Genomic DNA, 25,145 nt, shown 5'->3' on the forward strand with positions numbered 1-25,145 from the left:
TAGGTAAGGCCCAGTAAGCTGACTTCTTGTAATAGTTAGGAGTGCAACACAATTTTGAGTTTGGACTGCTCCCTTGAGTGAGCCCTGGATGTCAGGTGTCATGAGTGCCTGAGAACACTTGCCTAATAAATAGAGAGCCCTGTGACAGTCTCACAACTGAATTTTTCACCTCATAAATATGTCACCTCAGTCCCATGTTCTTTTTGAGAAACTTTCCACCAACTCTGACGAGATGGAACTCTCCTGGAAAGATATAAAAAGTTAAAAACAGAACCAGGCCTGCACTTTTGCTTTCACTGTGCACAGAAAATAAAAATCCAGAGCTCATTTTAGGCTGATATATGGCCGTCATTTTCCTTCTTCATTTTCTGCTTCAGCAATTGGTTCAGAAGTCAAGTGCTGCCATGTGGGAGACTGGAGTTCATGTGCCAAGCTGAGCTCTGAATTCTCATAGCTTGGAAAGCTGTGGCGGAAGCAGTGAGTAGTGAAGAAGTGGTTAAAGACTGGAACTAGGAGTTAGAAAATCTGAATTCTATTCCAGGCTCTGTTACAGATTTCCTGTGTGACTTTAGGCATCTCACCTAGGCCCAGATTTTGAAAAGGTAGTAGTTGGATAAATTACTTGATAGTGGGAGCATATCAGGTAGCTAGCCAGCCAACTGCAAGCAGTGTGTGTGCGGCCTCAGTTCATTGTCATTATTGAAATCTGTGGTATGCCCTGTGAATATTGATCTTGCATCCTGAATATAGACCTCAAATACCATGTTCAGTTATGGTCCCCAAAAAGGTATAGCAGAAATCGAGATGGGTCAGATGGGCTACAAAAATAAGAGGTACCGAAAGACTTCCAAATGAGTAGAGCCTGAAAAGACTGGGACTGTTTAGTTTAGAGAGGAAACAAATAAGAGGGGACAAGATAGCAGGATTAAACATAATGAATGGTACAAAGAATTCAACTACTTATTATAGTGCAAAACAAAAGGGATATCCTTTGAAGCGTGTGGTACTGGCCACTGTGAGAGACAGGACGACAGTCTTAATGAACTCTTGCTTGGCAAACTCCAGCATGGCAATCCCTGTGTTTGTTATGCTCTGATGCACCCCAGAACAGCAATCCTAAAACCCAAGGAAATCAAAGCAAGACACACTGGTAGATGGCCAATCAAAACATGTAATAACTATGAAACAGTTAAATCAGCAACAGTATGAACAAAACATAACAACAGACCCAATGGCAGGTATGTAACAGCAGGTGCTGAGTAACTGCACATACCCGGGGCTATGTGTATACACACACACAGGAACACCAATTGGAACACTGAGTTCAGGAGCAGGAAATGAACAGGAGCAGGAGAGCAACACACACACCAGTCATCAGAGTGTTCCTATGGCAGACACAAAAATTGTGATGCACAATGTAGTCCAGGTTGGGGCCCAGCTGAAAATTTGGGCCTTAACTTTCCTGTACTTTGGTTTCTATATTTGTAAAATAGGGTTAATAACTACCTGCCTCAAGGGGATACTTTATAGCCTGATTTCAGAGTAGCAGCCGTGTTAGTCTGTATTCGCAAAAAGAAAAGGAGGACTTGTGGCACCTTAGAGACTAACCAATTTATTAGAGCATAAGCTTTCGTGAGCTACAGCTCACTTCCTCAGATGCATATCGTGGAAACTGCAGCAGGCTTTATATATACACAGAGAATATGAAACAATACCTATTCCCACCCCACTGTCCTGCTGGTAATAGCTTATTCTCTGTGTATATATAAAGCCTGCTGCAGTTTCCACGATATGCATCTGAGGAAGTGAGCTGTAGCTCACGAAAGCTTATGCTCTAATAAATTGGTTAGTCTCTAAGGTGCCACAAGTCCTCCTTTTCTTTATAGCCTGAGTTTTTGTAAAGTGCTTGAGGCTCTTGTGTGCAAGGTTTGACATAAATCCGAAGTGTGCATGTGTATGCTCACTTAAGAGGGTTGTAATTAAATATATACTCACACGCACTTATAATTGCAAGCCACTTGACTGAGTCCGTCTGGTCAGAGCTCAGAGTGGCTAGGATAGACTGCATCTATATCTCATTAGGTGGATGATAGAGGGATTAATGAAGGAAAAGGTGGAAAAAATAAGGATACCCAAGAAAATAGAGGTTGCCTGAACCTCGACTAGAGAAAATATTTTAACTGCAAGTGTGTGTCCATCTGTCTGCTGAACACAGCTATTTATATGGTTCCCATTACAATAGTATTCTTTTTAGAGAATATCATGTAATTATCAGCACACCCGCACAACTAGGCCTCTCTGCAGGTGCATTTTCTTGGCATTGCTTTCAGAACCTGCCCCACCAGTATCAGTTAGTCACACAGGGCTCCGTGTATAAAAATGAATCAGTCACATTCTTCTGGCTCTAGTCATGTTGTTGTGTCTAATCTTAAGCATGTCACATTTGTGCTGTGTTTTGTCTGCTGGCTCCCAGGTCATCAATACGTTGTGTTCCTTATCTATACCAAATCAATAGAGCTAGTCAGAGTAGACTTCTCAGTGTAAGGATGGCAAATTAAGGCCATTCATATTTTTCATAAGAGAATGGAAGGAACTCCTTTTAAATATTGCTAAGGTATGTTCTCTTGGGTCCAGAACACCTGGAGGTCTTACATTGCAGTTGTTCATATGTCATGACAAAGCCTCCTTGTGCATGAGCTTGCACTGTTTCCCAGACCAGAAGAAGAGCTCTGTGTAAGCTCGAAAGTTTGTCTCCCTCACCAACAGAAGTTGGTCCAATAAAAGATATTACCTCACCCACCTTGCACAGTAAGATATTTTATCAGTCATTGTGTATGTATAGTAATAACAAACTCAATCAGATTTTATGAAGGAAATTAATACAATAGTCAGTAATCTAAATATGAAACAGTTAACATCTAGTACAGAAATAGCCTTCCCTTCTCCACTGCTGCTTAAGGCCCTTTACTCACATTTATAAGCAGTTACTCACATAAGTAGTGCCACTGAAGTCAATGGGATTATTGATATGACTATTCTGAACTGCTCACAGTGTAAGGGGCTCACAATCTGTCCATCCGAGATTTTGCAGCATAAGCTATTGTCAGTAGAAAGCAGAAAAGGACCAGAAGAAAAACACCTGGCTGGGAATTGGAACCGGAATCCCCGAGACCACTCTGTCAATTACTCTGGCTGAAGACTGAGGCGCAATCTAGGCATCTGCAGCTAAGAAAGCTCCTGAACCAGAAGATACCCCTCCCCACTTCTTCCTGTCCCCCTCAAACAAAGCTGGTTAATTTTAAGTGAAATAAATCCAAGTACTACCTAGCTGTAAACAAAACACTAGGGTGTAGCCCAGGAATTTAGAGAATAAAAGGTTTTACAAAGCAAATGTAATAGTGTACATGTCTCTCTGAGGCCTCAGTTTAGTGGAATTTAATTTTAGTGACTACCACTTTTGTGGCCTGATCCTGAGCCTGCTGAAGTTGTGTTACTACTAATTTCAATGGCCGAGCTTCAGGTTTGTGGCGATTTGATTTCCAAAAGCCACTCGCTGTCGGTGCTGGTGTGTTTACCCCTCTCTGATACTCACAGGGGCTATTTGGTTATAAAAATTTATTCTGTCAGCAATATTTTTATTGTCTTTGAGATTTGCATATACAGCTGCAGGTACACAATGTACACATTGCTTGTGACATTGCCCCGTGGTGGCCAGACTGATCTGCTTGTGCATGAAAGAGGAAGTTTTCATTCTTTGACTACATCTGAATGCTGCAGATGGCTGTTTCGTAACACAGATCATGATAAATTGATAATATGTACACTTGGTCAGATTTTTTTTCCCTGCAAAAAATTTAGACAAAACCAATATTGTCTTTTTTTAAACCAAAAACTTGCTGCAAAATGTATGGGGTTTTCATTTTTGAATGCTCTCCCCCCTGGAAATCTACCCAAAAATTCAGTTTTTTGGTTGCCAAAAACCCCAAACAATTTTGACAAAAGTGGATTTTTTTCAAAAAATATCCATTTAATCAAAAAGCCATTTTCTATCAAAAAACATCTTGAGGAGAAATGTTGAACCAGCTCTACTTATTTGGATTTGGAGCCTGATCTTGCCTTTTTGAAGGCAATGGGAGCTTTGGCACAGGATAAAACCCACAGTGATCAAAATGGGAATTTCCAAACTGATCTTCTGTAAGAGGATTTCATTGAATGAATACTGAAAGGATAAAAAGGCGGTGTTGTGTACGTGGCAGGCTGGTAGAGTTCCTTTCTGAATTGTTACTCAGTGCTTCAAGGTGCCTAGAGCTTTGTCTTTTTCATTGTTCAAATAGAAATGAAAGATATCAAAGATATTTGAATTGCAATATAATGGAGAAAACAGACACTAACAGAAGCCTACAGCACTTCTGAGCACAACCATGGACACAACCACAGTTGAGCCACCCCCCAACAGAACTACATGACACTGCCCTATCAGGGTCAGTCCCTTTCCTGCTTTGGAATAGTACAGCTGAAGATGTGATAGCTATTCTTTTCCATAGCATCCTGTAGCAACAGTACTGACCTTTCCACAGGCTTCCTTCTCCTGGATTACTATTGACCTGCTTCTCCAAAACCACCAGTCCATGACTAGTTCTGAATGAAACAGAGTATTAAAAGAGATTTCCTCTGGAGTCCAATAAAGAGCTTGAAATTCTTCCAGTTCTACTAGCCTGCTAATCCTTAAATTATTGATGTTCTTTTTAATCTGGTCTAAGAAGGTCTTTGCTTTCAGTCATTGATAGACATGCCTTAGCTTGGTGATCATTTGCGCCAATGTAATTTCGCAAGCTATATAGTGAAGAGTAACCCTTCCTGAGTAGACACTTTATATAGCCACCATGGGAAAAGGAGACTGTCCAAGATTTTTAATAACAGGTGCTTAAAGATAGGCTTCTAGGCTGGGACTTTCAAAGGAGCCTAAAGGAGTTAGGCATTAAAACGTCAATGGGAGTTGGGGATTTAGGGTGTGATCTACAAAGCAACTTAGGCACCTGAACTCCAAAGTTAGGCAGCTAAGTCCCTGCACATGGCACCATTGCAATCCACAAAACACCTTCTTGGCTGCCACCTAACCCTACAGGTGCTGAAACTCATGTGGCACCTAACTTTCCACTGCAAAAGCTCCCTAGGTGCCTAAGTTTTAGATCCAGGGGTATGTGCACTGCTGCCCCACTCTAGTCATCCAGATGCCTAAGAACCTAGGGAAGATAGACATTCAGCTGCCTAGTGGTAGGGAGGACCCAATCCGGTAGGCAGCTTCTGAGCAAGCCTACTGGATCAGGTCCCATTCGAAATCCCAATGATGTGGGGGTGCCCACCTTAAACTTTTAGCCCAGTGGTGAGAGAACTTACCTGGGACATGGGAGACTCAGGTTCAGTTCCCCCTCTCCCTCAAAGAGGGAGCAAGGAAGGACTTGAGCAGGGCTTTGCCACCTCTCAGAGAGTGTGCTATTCAGTGAGCTATGGGATATTCTGATGTGAGGCTCCCTACGTCTCTCCTGTTGAAGCTGTTCCACTGTAGATAAATAAAGGAGAAGTGATTGGAGCAGGGGGAATGGACCTGGACTCTCCCACATCTCAGGTCAGTGCGTTAGCCACTGGACTACAGAGTCACTCTCGCTCTGGCCCAGTGGCTTTTTAAATGTTTATCCACAGTGGAAAACTCATTGCAGCAGAGGGAGAGAGAACAGATTATTCTATATTCCCTAAACAGGGCAGCAAATGCACTTTGCTTCCTTTCCAAATACTATGAACAATAAATTTCTACAGTTACAAGTTACCACGCAGCTCTTCATATGCCAGCACTTTTATTCTTAACGTGAAAGGATTATGGAAAAAACATACTAAAAACAGTAAAAGAACCTACACACATGCTAACAGTTTACCAGAGGTCACCCATCAGGCTTATGGGGCCCTTGTAGATCAAGGCCTTCCAACCCTTCCAAAATGATTGGGGCTCCCCGGGACAGAAAGTCCTGTCCCTTTGCTGAGTCAGGAAGAAAGTCCTGAAACAGTTTAAACTTAGGCTATTTGTCCATAAGTCCTTTCTTTCTCTGCTGATCTCTGGAGAATCTAGCCTGAACTAATAGATGCAAGCCTCCCCAGGAGGTGGTACTTCTCTGGGGAGGTTACAACCTGGCTGATTTGCCTTAATCACCCGCCCCCCCCCGCAAACTGTTTTAGTTCCTGGAGGAGCTGTGGTAGCCCTCCCCCATGGAGCAGAACACAATCATACATAAACCATTCATTTAAAACATTGGACCCCAAAGGTACTGCATGGGGTTGCAATAGCTGTCACATCTTATCCCAGAGAGGTTACATCCAATTCGGGCCCACAGTAATACATAAACAGTACAATAGGGTCTTTCGAGGCTATTGCAGAAAATAGCCATATCTGCCACAGGGATCTAAATAAGCGGCCTTTTTTTCCAAACATGTTGAGCACCTAAGAGCTCCCACTGAAGTCACTGTCTGCTGGTGGGTGCTTTTAAAAAGCAGGCCAGTTATTTAGATGCCTCAAGATGGATTTTTAAAAATATCTTTGCCGGTATTTTTGTCCCCCAGCTCATGACTCTGTCTCATTCTTTTAGAGACCTTCCAGACTGAACCTTTCCCATTTCTTTTGGGGACCCCCATCTTATTTTCTGAGTAGCCTCGTGATGTTTTTGTCTTGTTTTTAGTTAGGAGATTTCATAAAGCAGCTTTATTTAATTTAAGGAAGTTACCACACTGACAGCTCAGGATGTGTTGTGAAAGGTGTCATGACTTGGAAAGTCTGACTCCTTATCGGAATGAAAAGTTACGCCTACTGCGCTTAAAAACTCACAGATCCCACAAGGAAAATTATGAAAAAATCAGCAAAGACCTAGTCCTGCCTTTGCATCCCATGGTTTTTTTTCTATTTCTCCACCTCTATCTTTTTTATTACTGAAGTCATTTGCTGGAAAATTAACGCCTCAATTCATCCTTCCTTTATGCTAGTTTCTACCAAAGAAAACAAAGGTATAGGGCTGATTTTGATGGCATGTCTGCCAGGGATGAGATTGTACTAGGAGAAAGCAGCCAAAACGTCCCATTTGCAAGGAGCCCTCCGGGGGTAGTGGCAGTCCAAAGAGTGACCGGGGCTGTGTCCTGTTGTGGCTTTGTTTGTGAGAGTGAGTGACGTCTTCTAAAGGCTAGCCTACAGACAGCATAGGTGTCCTATTTCTCTTGCTAGCTAAAGGAGTTCTGCTTTTGCTCCTGTGCTTGAATCCACTGTATTTAGAGTTAAGGACAAAGACTCCAGCCCCAACTTCCCAGGTGTGTGTGTGTGTGTGGGTGTGTGAAAGAGAGAAGGATCAATGTAATAATTGTGTTTGTTTGGAAAGCATCTATTTGTGGTAGCTAGGGTTGCATTCCTTTAGCCTATCCCCTAAGCATCTTCTGGTGAGGATCCAGTAGAAACTAAAGCTACCTTTCATAGGCATATTACTGCCAAGGCAAGGAGCCAATGTCCTCCCAGGTAGCAAATCATCCTCCTTGTAGTCTGAGGTATTGCCAACACGGTGAGGTACAATTTGCTCCTCCTTGCACTAATGGAGATGACTCCAGACCTGAATCTTTATTTCTTAGGTCTCACTTTCTCTTGTTGGTGGTCCTTGCTTAGGAGATGATATGCAAGTGTTTGTGCTCTCCAACTGCAGTGTGAGCGGACAGCAGGCACGAGTTAAAATAAGGGCAAACACTAGGTTCTGCCGGGGATTCCCCACTTAGAAAAGGGGTTTGTAGAGGAGATGCTGCTGGGAAAGTTAATACTGCCTCAGGCTTTTGTCTTTGCAGTAGGTGCCATGGGAGACATCCCACCCAGTAACCACTTTCTACCCACTCATGGACCTCTTGCCCTGCAGGGAGCCCTTTGAGGAAAGAGGACAGTGTTGCTGTGGAGGCAGCTGATTTCTCTCTCTCACACACACACATTTCCATTTGGTAAGGAGTTGATCCACACAGCGATTCAAAGGACACTTTTTGCCCCCATATTATTAAATCCTTTTTCAACATGTCCTATAAAGAACTTGCAGTGGCAATTTTCCTAGGAGTAACAAATTAGATAATCACTTGTATGCAGTGGTGTTGTAGGTGGGCTGGTCCCAGGATACTAGAGAGACAAAGATGGGTTAGGTAATATCTTTCATTGTATCAACTTCTGTTGGTGAGAGAGACAAGCTTTTGAGCTCTTCTTCGGGTCTGTGCAGAAGAGCTCTGCGTAAACTCAAAAGTTTGTCTCTCTCACCAACAGAAGTTGGTCCAGTAAAATATATTACCTCCCACACCTTGTCTCTAGATAATCACTTATCATTTAAGTACTGAGTTAACTTCAGAACAAGACCTATCTGCATGGCATTCGCAGAGAGGTCTAGGAACAACTGACCGGTGGCCTTGATCTTTCTTAGCTGTGTACAGACTTTAGGATCCTTCACAGTCCCTGGCTTCACAATACTTTCTGACCATGCATAGCTCCCTTTTATTTTAAATTCTGCATACCTAATCTTGGATTCTCAACTTCCAGTATCAAAATCAAGTAATCCTTAAAATATTCTTTTTCTGGTTCTTGTATGAACATGAGATTTATCTTGTATCATACTATCTGTTTCATGGTCCTGTTTCTGGCAGTGGCAGTATCCTTGTCCTTCTCCCATATGTTGTTTGGGGGGGTTTTTATGTCTAATTAGATTGTAAGATAATTGTAGGGCAGGTTGTATGGCAGGGATCCGGGGTGAAATCCTGGCACCATTTAAATTAATGGCAAAAATCCCCTGGACTTTAATGGAGGTAGGATTTCATTCATTATTGTTCTAGTTAAAAGTGAGTAACACACTTTTGGGCATTGTAAATGAAATATTATGTTTTGGGGAACAAATCCTTCCTGACTTCTATAGGTGATCATGTGCCCTGATGCATGAGGTTTGGATACTCTCTTCTTATCTTGCATAATTACAGCTGTTTTACTAATGGTCATAAAATGATCCATCACCTTTTTATCTCCATCCACAGTCCCTGATGGCCAGCTGAGGCAGTGAATTCCACAGGCTAACTACATACTGGGTGAAGTCCTACCTTCTATTTATTCTTTCACTTGTGGTTCTGACATGTCGTCTTATGGATGACCCACCATTAAACGATGACTCAGTGCTGACTCTTAAAAGGAAAAGTAAGATGTACACATTCAAGATAAGTCAATTTCCTCAAGTGATGCCTTCGGTCGTGTGGCAGTAATGGAAAGATTAATAGTGGCACAAACCTTAAATGATACAGTAGTATATTTTAATGACCTGCAAGCATAAATCTTACAAACGTAACATTAGATCTTTAAAGGGCAGGCATTGGGAAAGTCTTTCGGCTAGTTCAAAACACTGTCTGCTTTGAGTTCCTACCCATCTCTTTAATTGTAGTCATTATTCATAGCAATGGGAAGACACTATCCTGAGGAAGTTACACAAGGACTAAGTTAAAACTAGTGTCAGGTCAAAGCCAAGTCATCTATAAATAAAAAACAAATTTATTTCTAAGGAAACTAATTATCCTCTGCTGATAAACTAATTCTAGATCCATATGGGATCTGAGTGAGTGCAGACTTTACTTTCTGTTCCACCCCTGCTGAAACTCCTTGTACATTAAATACAACAGGTGCACAGTCTTGCTTGTTTTTCTTCCTTTACTCCTAAGGAAATCATAAACCAAATATAATTCTGGAGGATGGTTTCTGGGGTGCCCTGTGAGCAATCTGAAAGGGAAAATGGATCAATGAGTGGCCAGTAGGGACAGTAAATCAACAGACTAAAAAGGGAGTTCAATGTACTAGCTAGGCCTCAGGAGCTCAGTCCAAGGAAAAGGCCCTTGTCAGTCAGAGCCTAACATTAATGTCAAAGCCAGCTGGAGCTGGCAGTTTGCAGCTATGAGGAAATGATTGAACTGTCTGTCAGTTGCTAGTGATCCACTAGAGGCCATTGTGACACAAAGTAAAGGGTGCTTTAGAAAGCAGTGTGCACTCTTTCTATTGTGTAGTCTTTTTCCAGTTTAAAAGGATGAGGTTGGAGGGAATATTAGCTATTCTGTATTTTATTTCTCAGGAAGTTGTGAAATTTCCCCTGTATCATAGAGGAAATTCTGTTAGCCAAAGACATTGATTTGATCATGTTATGGGTATTTCAGCTATGCAAGATGAATGCTACTACTGTCACTATTTGAACAGGATATAAGGTAATATCCACTGACATTGTAATCTAGAAACACACCTCAAGTTTTTCCATAAATTTTTCTTTTCCTATTTATTCTCTTTTGGGAGAAGCAATTACTTAAGGATTTTTTGAGGGGACTTTTGTGCCTATATTTAAAAATCAGTTTGACTCAGTTTTTCTCTCTAAATGAATAAAGAAAGCATTTAGAAAGGGGATTTAGGAAAGGGAAATGCATTTCTGCCCTAGTGCAGGGCCAGATATCAGATCTTTATCTTGTCGCTGGTGCGAGGCAGAATACTGCCCTTCTGGCATCCTCCATACATTGTAGTCGTGTGGGTCAACAATGGTACACCTCTTTGAAGTTGTACAGGGCTTTGGCAAGTTAGGAATAGGTCCAGCAGAGCAAGACCAGTGGCTAGAACTCAAGAGAGGCAGTCCAAAGGTGCAAGTTACCATCTCATCTGTGGTGGACTAAGTTTTCAAAAATGACTAGTGATTTTGGCTGCCTCAGCTTTGGGGTGCCCAACTTGAGCAACAATAGAAGGGGACTGAGTTTTCGAAGCATTGAGCCCCCATCCTCTGAAAAGCGCTTCAAGATGCCTCAAGTTGCTCACTGTGACCCTAGAACCTCTTAATGCCAACTGGCAAGCAGGGTAGAAGAATGTCCTGATTCTGGTGTGTACATTCTGATTCACCAAAGAATATCATGTGAGGTCTTAAGTGAAAGCCGGGGTCACATTGGTCAATAATACCATTGTGACACGTTGTAGCAAGGCTGAGAGTCACCGGTGTAGCGCCTCCTGTCTGTAGCCCTGGGAATTAGCTCTTCCGGACAGGAGCGCCCTCTGCAGGCCAGTGTCCCGCTTGCCTTAGGCCCCCATGTCCCTCCCAGATCCCAGTGCCCCTTTATCTTGGGTGCTGCCCCCTGGCAATACACCTTCTCTCTAGGTCTCACCACCCAGAAGAACCCCGAACCCTCTATCCCGACCTCACCTCAGTCTATGGCTACTGCCAGTCACCATCTAGCCCCCGCTCACTGGGGCCAACTGCCACGTACAAGCCATTCATCATTGGCAAAGGGGGTTTGGACCTGCTGCCTTTGCCTACCCTCTGGGCTGCAACCTCTGCAACCCTAGTACCTGGTTTGGCCTTGCACAGGGCCTGCAGCCTGGGGAGTTGCCGGGCGGGAGGTCCTCTCGCCTTTCCCCAGCCCTCCTCTGTTGCCTGCACCCTCAGCTCCCAAGCAGCTACATCCTTCTCCCTCTAAACCTGAAGGGAGTATCTAGCGCCTGGCTCATAGCCCTTTTATCAGGGCCAGCTAAGGTCTGATTGGGACGTGGCCCAGCTGTGGCTGCTTCCCCAGTCAGCCTAGCTTTTAGAACTGCAGCTCCAGCCCTTTCCCAGGGCTGGCTGCAACGCTTTCCAGACCAGGCAGTGGGTGACCATCCTGCTACACATATATTTACACATGCTATGTAAGGAGTTATGCATGTACACTGAAAATATGTTCTTAGAGTCTGTATCAAAGTATGAGTCACCATAGAGGTGGGGGAAAAAAACAGGTTTTTCTGTCCAAGAAGAGATGTTTATTCACGTATCTCTCTGTCAACATGAAAAGGAGTACTTGTGGCACCTTAGAGACTAACCAATTTATTTGAGCATGAGCTTTCTTGAGCTACAGCTCACTTCATCGGATGCATACCGTGGAAACTGCAGAAGACATTATATACACAGAGACCATGAAACAATACCTCCTCCCACCCCACTCTCCTGCTGGTAATAGCCCATCCAAAGTGACCACTCTCTTTACAATGCGTATGATAATCAAGGTGGGCCATTTCCAGCACAAATCCAGGTTTTCAAATCCAGAGGGGCATTGCTGGCACATGATGGCATATATCACATTGGTGGATGTGCAGGTGAACGAGCCTCTGATAGTGTGGCTGATGTTATTAGTCCCTGTGATGGTGTCCCCTGAATACATATGTGGGCACATCCACCAATGTGATATATGCCATCATGTGCCAGCAATGCCCTGCTGCCATGTACATTGGTCAAACTGGACAGTCTCTACGTAAAAGAATAAATGGACACAAATCAGATGTCAAGAATTATAACATTCATAAACCAGTCGGAGAACACTTCAATCTCTCTGGTCACGCAATTACAGACATGAAGGTCGCTATCTTAAAACAAAAATACTTCAAATCCAGACTCCGGCGAGAAACTGCTGAATTGGAATTCATTTGCAAATTGGATACTATTAATTTAGGCTTAAATAGAGACTGGGAGTGGCTAAGTCATTATGCAAGGTAGCCTATTTCCCCTTGTTTTTTCCTACCCCCCCCCCCAGACGTTCTGGTTAAACTTGGATTTATGCTGGAAATGGCCCACCTTGATTATCATACACATTGTAAAAAGAGTGGTCAGTTTGGATGAGCTATTACCAGCAGGAGAGTGAGTTTGTGTGTGTGTGGTGGGGGTGAGAGAACCTGGATTTGTGCTGGTAATGGCCCAACTTGATTTTCATACACATTGTAAGGAGAGTGGTCACTTTGGATAAGCTATTACCAGCAGGAGAGTGAGTTTGTGTGTGTGATTTTTGGGGAAAAAAAAAAGGGGCGGGGGGAGAAAACCTGGATTTGTGCTGGAAATGACCCACCTTGATTATCATACACATTGTAAAGAGAGTAGTCACTTTGGATGGGCTATTACCAGCAGGAGAGTGGGGTGGGAGGAGGTATTGTTTCATGGTCTCTGTGTATATAATGTCTTCTGCAGTTTCCACAGTATGCATCCGATGAAGTGAGCTGTAGCTCACGAAAGCTTATGCTCAAATAAATTGGTTAGTCTCTAAGGTGCCACAAGTACTCCTTTTCTTTTTGCGAATACAGACTAACACGGCTGTTACTCTGAAATCTGTCAATATGTAAATTAAGCATATAAGCTAACACAGTGCATACCCATTTACATATGAAGTCAATGAAGATTTTGTGAAGTAAAGAGGGAAGCATTACACAGGAAAAATAAGCCATGGATGGTTATCCTGTCTCCGAGTACAGGCAATGAATTTGGGGGGAAGGGTATAATTAGAAGGCAAAGAAGACACCCCCTCATTCCTCTTACATTTGTGAAAACAGATTCTCAGCCAGCCTTGATTGAAAGACTGCAAAAGACATTGAATGAGAGGAGGGTAACGTGTTAGTTCAGTTTAGTCTCTAGAAAGCATGTTATGATTTTGGTTTATATGTAACCTTTTGTTTTCAATATCCTTAATATCACTTAAATTTTAGATATATTTGTAGTGATAACAAGAATAAGTTTATTATCAAAGTGCTGTGATACAAGATGCTGGTCCAGAGCTGAATGGTACAAGCAGGTATGTACACTGTTCCCTTGGGGACAGCAGTCCTGGTATTTCTGCGAGTGTTCCGTGTATGAGGAGCTGAACATTACAGGGACGTACTCCAAAAGGGATGGGGGTGCACCTATTGTTAACCTGCAAAGCAAAGTACATAGCCCAAAGGTGAGTGTTTGAGTGGCTAGAAGACTGGTGGTCTTCTAAGCGCAAGCAAGAGTCCCTCACAGAGGAGGCGGGAGGTAACAAGGTGACTTCCAGTCCTGACTACACCGAGAAATGTCATAGTCACCCAGCAATTAAGGCAGCCATAAACACTAGTCACGTTTGAAAATATAGGCTGATGTACATAAGGAAACTATATACATCCACAATGCTATAAATATAAACTAATAATTATTATTATTACTCTTAAGTATCATTTTAAAAAGATTGATTCCAAGAGATTCTCTAGACTCTTCCATATATTCTCTGTATGTCTGTTCAGTAATAGGGAGAATTTAAATCAATAAAACTATCCTTCCCATCTATCTGTGTACTTATATCATCTCCATAACCATCATATCTGATTGCCTCCCAAGTTCTTAATAACAAAAATAACAAAAACAACTCCTTTCTTATTTATCCTTCCTTCCTGGACTTTGGCAGAAACAGCTTGATAAGCTTATAGAGTTTTGTTTGTGTTTGTTGTTCTTTTTGTTTAATATAACCAAGTTGCAATAATCCAGTTGGGAAGTCAGCAATGGTGGATTGCCGTGGCCGTTTCTTTGTCAGCTGGGATGGGCCACAAGCTTCTGAACCACCTCAAATGAAAGTGGGCATATTTGTTGTCATGTCTTCTTGGGCATCTCGTGAGGTCATCAAGGCTGTGGTCTGATTTAACAATCTGAGAACAGATTCCTGCAATAGTGCAGTGAAAAATGCTTCCTTCCTCCCATCAGCATTATGCCAGTATTGCATGAAAAACAGCTGGCTAAAGTAGAATCCAGGAAAATGCTGACTTCAGCTAGCCATTGAGAGTGTAGTCCAGTGCTGCTGGTTATGTCTGGTTATGTGCACCTGACGTAGAGTTATGTCCTCTGCTTTTATTTCAGCCTCTGTTGACTCACCAGCTCTTCACATCAATGTTGAATAAGATGAGGGAGAGCATCAGACATTGTAGAACTCAGCGGAGGAGGGCTTTTGTGGCTGTCCATGACAAACCACTCAGTACACCTTGAAAGGAAGGAACTGAGCCATTACAGGGTATTTCCATTCATCCCTGCAGCTTCCTGGAGATGGGAGAGTTATATTTGGTGATTAGCAGTATCGAGTACTGCCAAAAGGTCCAATAGGCCTGATGTAAGTGGCTGCCTCTCTCAGTGGGGATAAACTCTGCACTCAAGTAATTTAATAGAATTTGGCTAATTGACTTCAGAGGAAGCTACATCTACTTATGCTAAGACTATTTCATCCTTGATTTCTTTCCTTTTTCTTTTCTATAAACATAATAATCCTCATAAAATTAATATTGTCACACCTCTTGTTTGTATGAGGTGATGCAACATGATCCTGGTAATGGGTGATTTTTTTGTAGGAATACTTATGAACTTCATGAGTGTTCATGATGATCATGATGAGACAGAGCATCCATTTGCAGTGGGATTTATGGAGCAATACAGTCACTGGGCCTGTTTCTGATCTTGCTTACACTGGCATAAATCAGGAACAATTCCATTTAAGTCAATGGCTTTATAGTGAGGTAAAATAGGTGTAAGTGCGAGGGGCATCCTACTCCCTGTGTCGGGACAATGTAAACATTATCTCCCTTAGCTGAAGAACTTGAATACACATTCATTTTTGGAAAATATGCTTTTTGAAAATGGGACAGAGCTTCTTGCATGTCTGAAAGGACTGACCCCAACTTGCTCTTATGCAACTCCAGTTGTTCCGTGTGTGTGTGTGTGTGTGTGTGTGTGTGTGTTGGGGGATTTGGTCATACAGTGGCTGTCCAAAATTTAAAAAAGCAGGAAATCCTGATTTATTACCAAAAAGGGAGATCTCTTGTTTCTGAAATATAAAGGTTGCACACAGGTTTTGAGACTAAAACACTCTTAAGTGTGGGAGTGGAGTTGTGTGTGTGAGAGAGACCAGTCTAGATGGCAACACTACTTTTTCTTTAATAGAAAAAGATCAGTTTTAAGGCCAAAATGTAGCACATGGACCTGAGGTTCTAATATAAGCCTCTAACAATTTATAAACTAACATGAATCCAGCAATATAATCCAGTGTTTACCAAAAATTGGGAAATAATAATAATGTAACACCATCATCAGGTGTATTTTCTAATTTCCTTAGGGACACATTTTCAAAGGGTCTTCAAAACCGTGCCAAAAATACATTCTCATGCTCCCTTTTGACTGTGCAAAAATACCCTGCATTTGCAGTCAAAGGTGGACATTTACATTCACAGCAGACATACTTAGAGCTCATTCCTTTACCTCTTTCTCAGTGGGACTGCTCATGTACAGATCAGGCCCTTGTGCATAATTTCCTGCTTTGGGCCTGATCCTGCAAACATTTGCAGGGAGTGTAGGTTTTATTTTCATGAGCAGTTTCATAGGCTTTAATAGATGTACTCATGATACAACCAGTAGTAAGTGTTTGCTCGATTAAGCCCTTTCTGAAAATGTGAATAATTACCATGAAGGCTCCAGTCCTGGATGGGCACACCCTTATGCATACACAGTACCCCAATGACATTTTTCTGGCTGTGTGCAGCCTCACAGGTCTGTCAACATGGAGTTCGTTGAAGGATGGCGGAGGGGGGCAAAGAGAAAAAATGAAGAAAGATTCACACTCAGGTGGAAAAGTTTCAGTAACTTGGAAAAAGCTAGGCAGAGAGAGAATAGCTTTGGCAGGGCCAGGAATAGCCTTCTCTCATAGAGTCTCTGACTGGCTTTGGGGTATCCAAAGGGGCTCAATGGAATAAAGAGAAAATGTTTGTTTGCTTTTTAAAAGACAACCACTGACAATAAGAAGTTATTGTTGTATCACACCTCCATCCAAGGGCTTCAGAGAGATTTACTGTGCTAATTAAGTATGCTTCACAATAACTCTGTGAGACAGGAATTTATTGTTATCCTCATTTTGCAGATGGATAAACTTGGGCACAAGGATTTGTTTAGTGAGTGGCAGAATCAGAAATATATAGCAAGTGTCCTGAATCCCAGCTCCCTGCTCTCTCGATTAGAAAACACTGCTTCACAGCACAAAATGCAGTCAAAGTGATAAAAGTCACATGTCCTTAATATGAAGGAAAAGAAACATTGTTTTGTTGACATTGTCTGAGGGTGTTTGGATCCGGCCTCATCTCTGGTGCATTTCTTTTAGGGCCACATAGAAATGCCCAAATACATAGATTTTTGGCTCGACTTTGGAGCTGGTTCTATACATTATTAATCTAATTGAACAGTGGCTGTATGTTATCATCACGGATGCTCAGTTGTTGAATTAATTCAGCTAGCAATTGGCGTTCAGTTAAAACCCCAGAGGGCTTTTTCTGTGTTTATCATTTTGCAATAAATATTCAGGAGGCTGGTATCAAAACAACTTGTCCCCAGCGAGGACAGAACCTCACCACCACGATTTTCAGTGACTTCAGCAGTCCATGTTATGACAGACAGGCCTGATATTTGATAAGTGCTACTTCCCTATTTTGTTTAATTGTCTTTTTGTGCCAAGAACTGCTGCTGCTTTTTCCCGCATCAAATGCAATTATTTCCCGTCATACTGCAAAAGTGCATTTTAAAATGCCCTGAAGTGGACTTTTCCAGGTGCTATGCTGAGCTGTGCTGTGTTACGTGGGATTCTTTTGTGCACTGTGGGGAGTGCCACTTGCTTCAGTCCTACTTGGAATTTGCACAGCTTTGTGAAGTTTCTCAGAATGACTAAAAGAGTGGAACCAAATAAAAAACCACAGAGATATTTGTATCTTAAATGTGCTTCAAGTAACTGCATTATTACCACAGCACCTCCTAGGCTTCCCGTTTTTGTAGATTGCACATTGTCACCACTTCCTAAATAGCTGTATTTATTTATTGAAACTCTACAGGTTTTATTTAACATCTCATGTGAAAAACACTCATTATCCCAGCCATTTAGGCCAAGGTCTCCAAATGTGGGTGCCTAAAGTTACCCTAAATAAGGATTCAGTTGGCTATATCTACACTTCAAGCCTGGGGTGTGATTCCCAACTCAAGGAGACATACTCATGCTAGCTCTGGTCAAGTCAGTGTGCTAAAATTAGAATGTAGCCAGGACAGCACAATCAGTAGGAGGGATTAGTACATGCCTATCAGAGACACCAAGCGTGTAGTCAGGGCAGCAAGGCACTCCCTCCACTCACACTGCCACAGCTGTGATCTATATTTAGTACACTATCTTGACAAGAGCTAGCACAGGTGTATCTCCTGGAGCGGGGAATCACAACTTCAGCTAGAGGGGTAGACATACCCTGAGGGCAGCACCTAAATAGATGGTCTCATTTTCAGACAGCCAATGAAGAGTGCTCAGCATCTGTGAAAGTCAGACCTCTAATTTACTGCTGTGCCTCACTTTGGAACTAGGCCCCCAATCAGCAAGTACTTAAGTTACACGAGCGATTTTTTTAAGCCCATGTGTAATTCCATTGACGTCAATGGGACAACTCATGTAGTTAAAGTTAAGCACATGCTTAAGTACCTTGCTGAATCTGGCCCTTAGCTACCTACCACTTGGATATGTAGATTTTAGATTTAGGCACCATCTGTACATACAGGTTTGAGCTGAGATTTTCACAGCCACCTGAGGGAATTAGGTGCCCAACTCCCATTGAAATTCAATGGAAGTTCAGTGCCTAATTCCCTTATGTTCCTTTGAAAAGCCCATTCTCAATATCTAACCATTGGCACTCAAGTTTGAAAATGTTGGTATCTTCCCTTACAGATTACACCCCATTACACTGCCACCCCATTGGTAGAACCTAGTATCAATTGGGGGGAAATGTTTTGAAAAACTATGGGTGGTTAGAACCTCTCTGCTAGAAAAACTAGCAATTTCTTCTCTCACAAAAGGGTTCTGGCACTGGTCCAATTACTCTTTTCTCTGTGATAGAGACATGCTCCAGACCCCTTCTTCTGAACACTCACAAACTTTGGAGACATTAAGCTTTGAGTGCAGACTTTAAGGCTGGTTGACTTCAATGGAGCTATGTCTATTTACACCAGCTGAGGATCTGCCCCTTGGTGACTAGTCCCCATCTCACTGTAAGGGGCCTCTAAGGACATGTATATTCTGAGTATCAGCCATACCTACACAGTTCAAAACATGCCGGAATCTATGCCAAAGTCTTTTTTAATCTGAAGCTATTTGCTTCCATTTTATCTTTTATATGGAGCAAAAACTGAACAGTAAACCAGAAAATCAACATCTCTACCTCTTTCTTTTTCTGGGGCCTGATCTAAAAATTTATGAAGTCAGTGGTAGTCTTTCCCCCAAACTTCAGCTAGCATTTTATAGTTTCCAATAGCTAAAAAATTAACAGAAGGAAAAGCAAGAATCCTCTCTACCCTGGTCATCACATGTAATCTGATAGTGGTTCCTTTGCAAAGGGCACATATGAATTTCATCCCTAAGAGACGAAGTAGACGAGTAATCACACTGCTAGCCCCCAATTCAGCAAAGCATATAAGCCTCTGCTTAAGTCCACCCTTGTACAACAAAGTACGTAAGGACATGCTTAAGTTTAGCATGTCTGTATGTTACACATTTGCAAGGCAGTAGTGGGAGTGTCATGGATGAGAAGAGACTAGGTTGACAGCACTGTAAGGAGTCTTGATTCTTAACCAAAGTCAAATGGCTGGAAACTTAGTAAAACTGTTTAAATAATAAAAAAGTTTACACATAAATTATTTGCTGATTGGTAGAAAGAGGTCATAGAATCAAATATTTTCAGAATATCATTAAATCATCTATAGTTGTGGTTTAATGATGAAAAAGAATGGGCCAGATCCTCAGCTTGTGCAAATGGGAGTATCTCCATGGATCTGGCCTGTTATTTGTAAATAATTTATTTGAAGGTAAAATGACAAAATTTATCAGACTACATATTTGCAACAAATAATTCAGCTACTCTAGAATTCAGTAATAATATTCACTGCAGAAAGCTCTTTAACTCTTATTATGAAGGTGAAAGCTGCAAGTAAAACCTAAAGTGTGTGCGCGCGCTCTCTCTCTCTCTCTGTCTCTCTCTCTCTCATTAGACTTTGGAGTATTAGTGAAATTTCTAATCATCATCCCATGACAAAAGTTTCAGGGGACTTATGAAAATGCAGCAAAGAATGTCCTTTTCTGTAATTTACTATTTCCTGCAATTCATCAAACTGATTTTTTTTTCAAACAGCTTTGGCTTTTTTCAGAAGAATCATATATCACAATCCCACTGCTTGTGACCCTATTTCATCCTGATACTGTCCTCTCTTTGTACATTATCTATCAATTAGCATTTTGCTGTGAAAGCAACTTAAAGATGACCAGCGAAACAAGAATCAAGTTGATGGTGTATAAGACCTATATTGTGGCTCAATGTTTATTGTACTCTAGCTCCATTAAAAGGGTTACCTATCAGAGATACCTACAAATTACTGGGCTCATTAGAGGGATAAATGGGTGAAATTATATGGCCTGTGTTATGCAAGAGGTCGGACTAAATGATCTAATGATCACTTCTGGCCTCAAACTCTATGAACCTATGAGATCTGACTAACAAAAATTAAGCAAAACAGAACAGCAAAGTTGTAACAACTGTATTGAAGAATATCAGCCTATCAAAACAGTAACTGATACACACTAAGCAAAGCAGAAACAATGGTGCCAGACCAAAACAAATGCTGCATACCAACATGGGTAGGAGTGCTCTGGAGAGGGAGAAGAATCTACATGAACATACTTTATGTGCAAAAACCTACCCGGAAGTGCTAAGAACAGACATATTTTTGAGTGATATTCCCATGAAGTTAGGCATAGATAAGAAATAATCAGGAGTCTGATGAGTATTTTTGTGCTCAACAATTTAGTATAATTTTTTTTCCTGAAAGTAAAACAAAATGTTTATGAAGTTAAAAAAAAAAGCGTACACAGGTACTGGTACCTTAGGATGTAAGGGGAAGTATATATGTGCATCTGCATGTGTGTTTTGTGTGACACTTTCTCCTGCACCTTGTTAGTACTTTCAGCTCATTGAGCCCCATAAATCCAAGGGGGAACCCATATACATTAGAGTTGCATATACATTGCTTATCTTTTTAAAAAACAAGCAAATACATTATCTATTTTGCTTGTACCTGGAAATGTCTATCATGCTACACAGGAATTACCTGGAGAGAGGCTGTACTTTCAGTAACCTTCCTGCTAAAGGAAAGTTGGTCAAGTGGTTTGGGTACTAGCTGGGGCCTTGGGAGACTTGTGTTCAGTTCCTACCTCTAGCACAGGCTTCCTGCATGACCTTGGATAAATCACTTAATCTTTTTCATGTGCCTCAATTCCCCCTCTGATAAGTGGGGATAATAGCATTTCCCTACCTCACACAGGGATGTAGTGAGGATAAATGCATTAGAGAGCATGAGGCAATTATTATGATAACGGAGACCACATAAGTACATAGATAATAGTCCTTAAAATTGCTTGCCTCTTCACCCTTTCTTATCTCTTTTAAATTAAACATCTTCCTATTATCATTATCTGTACTTTAAGTAAAGCAATAACCAGATGATTGTAATGCCCATATTTTATTTCCATGAAAAACGTCTGTATTCTTCTAACTCTGAATGAGTGTACTCTAATAGATAACATAACACAGCTATTGGTACTGGTCACAAGCCAGTTCCCTTTATGATTCAGACAAATGAAATACAGTCTAACTAACCTGACTTTCATGTACAAAGTGTTTTGGGAACTTATTTGACCCCTGCTGGGAAATTATCTAGCTCTGAGCTGGCCCTTCACTCGGCTCATTACCAAGGTTAGATGGTAACAATCTGATGAAGGCTTAACTTTTGCACATTCCTGGTTTTATAAAGAGGAAATGACACTTGATTAAAGCAGTTATAGGAAAGGCGAAACATTATCAGATGTATATTAATTACACATCCATTCATCGCTAAATATAGTGAGGTAGCAATTTTATAAACAGTGTTATAATGGTTCAGGAAATCATGTCATACATGCTGCAAACATTATAATCTCTGTGCTGACGCCCTTCTCAGTCCTTACAACTCCCATTGAATTCAACTGAATTCATTCATTGAATTCAGTGGGAATAGTGCCTGAGAGAGGCCTCCAAATGAGGAGAGCAGGAATGTTAGAAAAACACCACAAACCTTCTGAGAGTCATGTCCTGCCATAGACTTTTGTAGAACTCCCCATTGAAGAAATGTGGACCGTATGTGCCAAAATAGATGGGAGAGAGATGAAAATAGGATAAGGTTGTTAAGGAGGGAAACTTACTCATATTTATTGCTCCGCCTTCAGCTTCCCATACTATAAGAAACTGCAAATTTCCTTCATGCCTCAAAGATGGCAAATTTACTAGCTATTTCATTAGAGCCAACAAGAATCATTAATGGTCTTTTCCTTTCAGAGGTGGGCTCTGAAACTGGCAACTTCCCACCCATGGCCATTCTATGTCAGACTTTATTTTCTGATATTGAGGAAGAATGGTGCCGCGGTTAGCGCACAAGCCTAGCACTTGGATATCTGGGTTGAAGTCCTTGCTCTGTTACCGACTTCTTGTGGGACCTTCAGCAAGTCACTTAGTGTCTCTGTGCCTCAATTTCCCAACTGTAAAATAGGGGGTACCTAACAGGGGCATTGTGAGGATAAATATATTAATGATTGTGAGGTGCTTGTCTACTGTAGTAATGGGGACCATATATGTACCCTAGATAGATTTCATGCTACCCTCTCCCATTTCATCAGTAGATCTTCTGCCCTCCTCCTTGGTCTCAGATCCCGAGGTACCTCTGGCCTGGTTACTTTTCAGGTAAGGATGGAAACAGCAACAAAGATAGAGAGGCACAATTCCATAAAAATGGAAAACATCCTTTTTTTTGCTGATGTGAGAAGAAAACATTTCTGTTAGAATGTCGTACACATTCATGTCATGGGAAGTGGGCTTTTATTTTCTTTTTGTAATTAACAGTTTAGTGCCTGATCCTGCAAGGTAAAGTCAATGGGACCTGATACTTGGCACCTCACAGCTTCTGCTCCTTAGTTAACATGTCTCCATACCATTACATGCTGATAAGCCACCTAACACAAACCTTGGTGTTTAGGCCTCAGCTTCACCCCACAACCTCCAGCCGCTGACTCCCTCTCTCTCTCACATACACACACACCCCTTCCCTCCCCCCATCTAACAAGAACAGTGATACATGCCTAACATGCTTTTTGTGTTGGATTATGAGGTTGGCTAACAATTGGTATTGCTTTTATTACTAACATTCTGCTGCAATAAAAGGTGATATTTAGTATATAATTGTAACATTTCTTGCTCTGTCAGCATTGGCCAAACACCACTTGCATTTAGTGTTTGGCTGAGTGCTGAAAGGAGATATTTGCTGATATACACCCTGATACCATCCCCTCAGGACAGAGAGGTGTATTGTTATGTGCCCAAAGGTACCCACACACCATCTACATTTTCTTCCTCACAAATGAGGCTACAAATACAGACTGTATGTGAAACCCAGCCATTCCATCCCTGGCCAAAAAAGCCAGAGTGCTCTCTGAACACAGGGGAACTCCTGGGAATAATATTTTGCTTCCAGAAGTGAATGTCATGCTTGAAGAATTGGACCTGACTTACAGGATGGATAGCTAGACAGTTGCTGGCACCATACATGTCCTGGGAAGTCCTTGAAAAGGGATATTGCTAAGTTGTAAAGGGCAAACTGCTACATTGTAAACGTGCAGGAATTCTGAAATAAAAATACCATACATGCATGATTTTTCCATGTCTCTGGAACTTCAAGGGTAAATAGACTCATTTAGCATAATTTTGCATCCGTCTGATTGTTTTTATGTATATTTAGGACCAAATCAAGGGCAAACCTGACTTTGACTTCCATCAGCGGAGGATCTGGCCCTTAACAATTAGCGTCTGGGGAGGATGCATTGAAATTAATGGTGATTGTCAAAGCATGTTGGAATTTAGAGCACATTTGGTACAAGGATAGGAGCTTGCTGGGGTAACCAAGTTGTCAAAATTGATTTTCTTTTCCTCACTAGACATATGTGCATATTTGAATCTCGTTATATAGGGCATGGGGGAATCGCTTGTTAAATTTCAATAGTGTTTCTTTAATATTGTTTATGTGCTAAAGTCAATATAGCATTTTTTCTTTATTAAATAAAATATTGGAGCAGCTTGCCATGCCAGGAGCTGTCACGTCAGGAACGGTTGGAGGTGTCTCTATGTACCAAGTTTTCTTGAAACTGTTTGTCCCTGGTAAAGATGAAGCTGTGCGTTCCAGGTTGCAGAAAGCCTGCAATATGTATTTTCCAAATAGTTGAGAGATTTATGATCATGAATGGATCCTTTTTGAGAGTCTTGATCATATTGTCTGTAACAAAGCAAATCATACAAATAAAAACAACAGTCAGTCAGGAGCATTTTTTACTTTCTGTATTTTCAATTATCATTGTAACTGAAATGAATCATTTTTTAATTTGGAAACAGTTTTACTTCCCTTTTCCCCCCTGGACACATAATTTTGATTTATAAACATGGCAATCCTGAGCAAAAGGAAGTTTTAAGCATAGTATATGTTCTTGCTAAAGCCTGGGCTTTTGTTTTTTCAGAATTTTTGGAAAATATTTTAACTAAACCAAAGGCCTCAATTTATAAACACAGTGAAAAGTTCCTCCAGTTAAAACACACTTTTAACTGGGATAAAACTGTGTCCCAATATTAAGTCTTATAAATCTTCTCTACAGAGCTCTTTACAATCTAGCTACTGCATGCTTACTTTATTAACTATGAATGAATAAATCAGTTTTCCACATCACCCCCATTCGCTTTGCTCATGATTTTATTCGGTGTTCGTCCAAAAGGCTCTGATCATAGACACAAGACTATAAAACCATCTCTTGCACTGAACACTATTTAAGAAACAAGCAATGGAATTAACTTTTTAGATATTGTTTTACACTGTGCATTTGAACTTGGGGATATGCCTTTTTCACAGGGCTCAGTTCTGTTACACAGAGCATTCTCACAAGACTGCAAAAGTCATGAATTTAAAAGACTGGGGTTTTTTCCCATCTATCCCTGTTTAGGCTGAGTTTCTGCGGTACAGAATCTGCATATTTTTAATTGAATCAGGCCTGTGAGCAGCTGGTGATGTCTCTATTTAAAAAAAGGCTTGTTTTGAAATAATTTCCTTGTTTTCAAAATATTCCACAGTATCAGTGAAGTTTTATAAAATGTTGAAAATTGTCAAAAAGGATTT

The sequence above is a fragment of the Lepidochelys olivacea genome (genome assembly GCF_965140295.1).
Source record: "Lepidochelys olivacea isolate rLepOli2 genome assembly, chromosome: 3".
Taxonomy (NCBI): Eukaryota; Metazoa; Chordata; order Testudines; family Cheloniidae; genus Lepidochelys; species Lepidochelys olivacea.